Raw genomic sequence first — 6,827 nt, forward strand, 5'->3', positions numbered from 1 at the left:
GAAATTTTTTAGGAATCCTCAAACATTTCATCAAGGATTACACCACAAGAAATCAATATATATTCAATGGATTCAGGACTGAACAAAGGAGCCGACAGAGACACGAATAAATTTTCCCCCTTTTAAAACTAACAATTTCTTTTGAATGCAGGAATAGAATAATGAGTACAAATCGTGAGTATGCTATACACCATCAGAAAATATAAGGTTAAGTATTTTCATCCTATATTCTGCGCGGGTCAAGCAGTACCCTCTCTCACAAACTTATTCAAAACTAAGCATTGTCTTAAAAAATTCAATGGAGTTAAGCACTACTTTGCCAAAAACTCTCCAAGGTTAAGCATTGTCCTTGGAAATTTAAGTGGATTGAGCACTACCCTCTTTCAAGAAGCTGACTAAGGATAAGCGTTGTCCTTAAAAGTTTGTTGGGTTAAGCACTACTCACTCTCGAGAAATCATCTGAACTAGGCATTGTTTCAAAAACTTGATGGAGTCAAGCACTACTCTATCAAAAACTCTCTAAGGTTAAGCATTGTCCTTGGAAAGTTAAGTGGATCAAGCACTACCCTCTTTTGAGAAGCTGACTGAGGCTAAGCACTGTCCTTGGAAAGTTAAGTGGGTTAAGAACTACCCTCTTTCAAGAAGCTGACTTAGGCTAAGCATTGTCCTTGAAAGTTAGTTGGGCTAATTACTACCCTCTCTCGAGAAATTATCCAAACTAAGCATTGTTTCGGAAACTCGATAGAGTTAAGCACTACTCTATCAAAACTCTCTAAGGCTAAGCATTGTCCTTAGAAAGTTAAGTGGGTTAATCACTACCCTCTTTCGAGAAGCTGACTAAGGCTAAGCACTGTCCTTGAAAGTTAGTTGGGTTAAGCACTACCCTCTCTCGAAAAATTATCCGAACAAAGCATTGTTTCGAAAACTTGATGGAGTTAAGCACTACTCTATCAAAAACTCTCTAAGGCTAAGCATTGTCCTTGGAAAGTTAAGTGGGTTAAGAACTACCCTCTTTCGAGAAGATGACTGAGGCTAAACACAGTCCTTGAAAGTTATTTGGGTTAAGCACTACCTTCTCTCGAGAAATTATCCAAACAAAGCATTGTTTTAAAAACTAGATGGAGTTAAGCACTACTCTATAAAAAATTCTCTAAGGCTAAGAATTGTCCTTGAAAAGTTAAGTGGGTTAAGCACTACCCTCTTTTGAGAAGCTGACTAAGGCTAAGCACTGTCCTTGAAAGTTAGTTGGGTTAAGCACTACCCTCTCTCGGAAAATTGTTTGAAGCTAAGCATTTCCCTCTGGAAGTCGATGAGGTTACTTAAAGATGAATATTATTTTCTAATACTGAAAATGCTATGCACAACTACCTCGGTGTTATTAAATGCTACTACTTTACTAGACATTGTGTGGATTAAGCACCACCTCTTCAAATCTATATGAATAAGGCATTGCTCTCTCATGCAGATACGTCTTCTTATCTTTTCTTATCCTCTTGTTATGGTTATTTTCACTATATTTCTCAAATCTTTTATACATACAGATATATCTGTGCTAACCACTTTATCCATTTGAGCTAAAAATAGCAGGACTAACGGGTATAAATTACCCCATCACGAGCAGTCAAGTAACTAATCACATAATTTCACGATGCATGGAGCAATCCAAAAACTGATCCCACAATAAGAAGCCAAGTAGCTGATCACACGATTTCTCAAAGTATAGAGCAGTCCAAAAGCTGATCCCATAATGAAAAGCCAAACAGCCAATCACAAGATTCCATGATACAATAGATACGCTTCCTTTATTTCCATATTTACGTTACATTTATCAATTGTTTATTTTTTAATTGCCTAATCTTTGTTATTTAGTGATATAAAGACGCAGGTAACAGAGAAGGAATAACAAACAGAGATAATTTTTGTTTCTGTTTTTGGAATACCACTCCATTTATTCATCCACCACGTTAACTCATCTTGAAACTCACCTACTTTACGTTTTCAGGATCGTTCCTCACGTTATTATTCCAAAATCATATTCGTCCTAGCTTGTCAACCCATAATATCATTTCTGATCCCCCACCCTTTATAGTTGACATTTTTTAGGAATATTGTTCATTCCTAAATCTACAACTATAAATGGCCTGAATCTCATAAGATTAAAGATATGTAGGCGACTTGAAATCGAAGTCTCGGACACACCATTTTTAAAACCACCTCCGGTCACTTTAATTCCTAACAAACCATCATCTCGGTCAGAAAAAATTGGCTACTACGTCAACTTTCGTTGCTTGACAATTCTTTTATCATTCCCAAGCAACGAAGGGACAGCTGTTGACACTCAATTTTGACCTCCCGATATTACATTTAGGCTGCTAGTTTAGCAAGACAATTAATTTTTAAATGTAGTATTTTTTCTTGCATCAAACAGATTTTTGACGTGTCGCATTCATAATTTAGAAAAATGTATAAATTATTTTATTATCTTTTAGTGTCATTTTTATAATTTTTAAACTTAAATACGATATTTTATGTAATTTTATTAATATTTATTAAGTTATTTTTACAAAATTGTGCACACTCACAATTTACAAATACATTGGCTAATTTTTATTTTTATTTATTATTATTATTATTATTTAATATAAAGTATAATATTTGATATAATAATTTAGTATTATTTTTCCTTCACTTAGTAATTTAGTAGTTACCTATTTTATAATATATTTTTGGTAGAAATTTATTTAGTTCTAACAAGTTCAAAATTCAAATTTATTAAAATCTTCCCATATCCTCCTAAAATCTTTTCTTTAGATGGAAGGATTTTTTTTTTTCTCAAAATCCTTTCAAATCAATTTACCTATTTTATTTTACTTTCCTCACATCCATAAAATCTTTGGACAAAACTAAAATATTTTTTACTATAGTGAAGAATATTATTTTCCCAAGATAAGGCTTCTTATCATTCTTCTACAAGAAAAAAAATATTTGGTGTCCCTTTTTAACTCCCTAATCAATGACTATTTTTCTCCCTTCATATACATGAACAAAAAAAGGAGGTGGGACTCTCTCTAAAAGGCTCTCTTTCTTCTCTTTCGCCAACAACCAGCGACGATAATAAAGACATGGATACCCAGAACAATAAAAAACAAGAACAAAATACAACAAAAAGATAGAACAAGAAATTAAAGGTGAGTTTGAAGGATTTATCCGTAATTCTGAGTTCGTGATTCTTGAAAGATAGCTATTGTTCTTTCATTCATAAGAGATATCAAGATGGATCACTCCTCTATTCATTCTCAACTATGGCTAACGCATCGCATCCCACAGATGAGTAACAGTGGAACAACAAGGCTAGTCCCTATCCTTTACTCTTTACATGGCTAGCAGTAGTTTTTCTTTTTTCTTTTATTTTTGCACATGCTATTCAGTTGGATGAGAGTTCATGCCCTTTCAATTGAGAGTCTCAAATATGCATTATGTTCCATGTTATCTAACTGCATTTTCACTTTGCATGTATTATTTAATGTTGTACTTTATGCCTGACATAAAATATAAATGATATGTGATCTTTCTCCTTTGCACCCTTATATTAACCATCATGTATGTTTAAAGGTTGTATAAGCATTTTATCTAGAGAGTAATATATATATATCTACGTGAATAAGTGTATGTGAAGATCGGTTTCCTTATATTTCTTATCCGCTTGAAGTATGCGAACTCCTAACCTTTTTATATCCGAAAACAAATGGATTATTCTCTCTATTACTGATCCATTATTTTATACTTATAAGGATCAAATAACTAATTGATAGTAGTTTCAATTAGACATAATCTATTTAGCATTTTTGGAATTTGGTAGAAGAGTTTGGGGTTTTGACACCTATGTACATGAATATAGAAAAAGATAGGACTAGTCTTGTATTATTTGATTGCATAGTATAACAACGTGGAGCTTGTTAACTAAATGCCTATTTTAGAATTGATAATCTCATGTTATACAAAATGGCTTAGGTCTAACTTTAGTGTAAACTACGTATTGTTGCTCTATTTTATTACATAAATGGTTAGATGAGTTTGGCTGGATGTGATCCTAAGCTTATTCAAAATATTGTTTTATTAGTTATCTCACTATATTTTATTATTTATTTTTTATGTCTCCTTATAGGTTACGTAGTATTCATTGCTTAACTATTTTGATTTTTCTTAACCAATTTAAACATTAAGAACAGACATACTTTCATCATATCTTTTGAATATTTGCTTTACATGCATGTACACAACAACAGAATGCCATTACTTGGAGTTCAATCATGGGAGTCTAACATGTGAAGCAGAATTCAAATAGAATCGTCACTCCATTGAGGTCAGGTACACTTTGGGATATGATGACAAAGACAGGCTACAACTGACTTCTTGTATGAAGCATACAAATATAGCTTTATTAAAATATAAAGCACCTCGCTACGCCTTTCCTTTTTATCTCATATGTCACTATTTTAAACGTCTCAAAGATCGGACAACTTTTATTACTATACTATATCAACGTGCTTTGATACAATTTATATATTATATTCGCATATTTTTGCCCTACATGACTTTTAAATAATAAAATATTTTTTTAGTACTCTTAAATAAATTTCTTTAAGGATTTCAGTCATCTGGAGTTAAGGCATTTAAGAAAGTTGATATAAAAATAGAAATAGAGGGAGTAACATCGTATTGGGCCTGTTTCAGCCTTGTCATATCTGATCCCACTGTCTTTCCATATCTCTCTCTCTCTCAGTTTTAACTTTATGTGTTGTCAATTTATTTAACTTTTTACATTAAATTTACCACCAAATTAAGGTGGCACATCTTACTAACATGTCTCTCGTTATTTGTAGTTTATTGATATTTTGATTTAAGCTTGAATATTTTTCAATCTGAATATACTACAAAGCAAAGGAGTTTGCGAGAGATTGTAATCCGAGGAAAATAAAAAATACACAAATCACGGTACTTTTCACTTATCACTTGCATGACACGAAAGGTTAGTCTCACATCTCTTGTACTTTCCATTCTCTGTATGACATGTACACTAATTTAAAGTGTTCCTTATTTGACCACTTAGTCAATATTTAAATTAATAATAAAATAAGAGACCTTATTCGATCACATAGAATCCCCACGTAAAGTATGATTCAGCTGGGAACCACTTTTGTGGACCTCGAAAGGTGCCCGACACCTTCCTTTCGAGGTAATTTGAATCCTTACCCGAACTCTGGTGAACTAAGACTAAACAATAAAATATGTTCGTAGTAGCCTAGACCGGTGCCAAACGCACCTTAATTTGTTAGGTGGCGACTCTTCACACTCTTTCCTCAAACGCATCTCAAAAAGAGTTTGTCATGTTGAATCCTGCCTTCCGCGAGGAAAACGGGGCGCGACACTTGAAAATTGTCAAGTATAATGACTTGAAATATCAATTAATTAGCTAGTTTAAATTTATTAAGTGTAGTGTCTTGAAAATGATTAAGTGTAGTTATTTGAAATTGCGTACTTGTGACTTGAAAATGGTTAAGTGTAGTTACTTGAAATTGTGAACTTGTGACTTGAAAATGATCAAGTGTAGTTACTTGAAAATGATTAAGTATAGGGACTTTAAATGTGAATTAGTTAATTGAAAACAGTTAAGTGTAGTGATTTGAAATGTGTACTAGTGATTATAAAATGTTTTAAGTGTAGTGATTTGCAATGTGAATTAATTATTTGAAAATGGTTTTGTATTGACTTGAATTGTGTAGTAGTGACTTGAAAATGATCAAGTGTAGTTACTTGAAATGTGAATTAGTTACTTGAAAATGGTTATGTATAGTAACATAAAAGTATAACATTAACCCCACTCTTCTATTTCATGTTCAATTAATGTAAGAGAATAACAAGATTTTTATTGAAATAGATATTTCTGTTGTTTAACTACATTGTTGCCAATACTCTTTTTGTATTTGTTTTTTTTGTATTGCAACTCTAATCTTTTCATTTGTCTTCTGTGTATTTTGTTGTAGCATCAAGCAATTTAGTACAATCGGTCTCTTATGGTAGAGAGGTCTTGCTCGACTGTTGGAAGTTAAAGGATTTGTTAAATGATGAACGCTCATATCAAGAAGACAACCAAGAGGATGAAAGTGATGATAACTCTGACGACGTGAATGAAAGTGATTCTAATCTTGATAACATAGATGAAAGTGATTCTGACCTTGATGGTTGGTAGTTTTATTGAGGATTCAAGTTTGAAATATTTTGTTTTGGACCATTTAAGAATCATACATTATTGATGTGGATGTTTTGAAATATGTGTTTAGTTAGCAGTAATGATTTACATTAGACTTGTATTCAATGATGTATAGATTTTTGATTAATTGTGAAATGATTTTAGTAATTTACGTGTGAATTATTACTTGGAAATTTTCATGGTGATGTACATGCTAAATATTCAAGAAAAAATTTGTTCTTGCGGATTTACTTGGGCCTTTTCATACGAATTTTCTTGCGAAATAGTCCGTAGGGAATAATTTGTGAATTTTTTTGTGAAAATCCACAGGTAAAATTCCCTTTTTATGAAATTTTACCAAATAATTTATGTAAAATTTTGATAGTTAATCGCAAATAAATCCGTAAATAACGTACCTACGGATTTATTTTTGCAGCTAAATTACCTAGGGATCTACTTGAGAATTTTTGTGGGGAATAATTTGTAAATTTTTTCGTGAAAATTCGCAGGTAAAATCCTTTTTTTTTTTTTGAAATTTTACCAAATCGTTCATGCAAATTTTTGATAGTTAATCGCA

This window comes from Capsicum annuum, chromosome 12, assembly GCF_002878395.1.
Source record: "Capsicum annuum cultivar UCD-10X-F1 chromosome 12, UCD10Xv1.1, whole genome shotgun sequence".
In the NCBI taxonomy this organism is placed as follows: domain Eukaryota; kingdom Viridiplantae; phylum Streptophyta; class Magnoliopsida; order Solanales; family Solanaceae; genus Capsicum; species Capsicum annuum.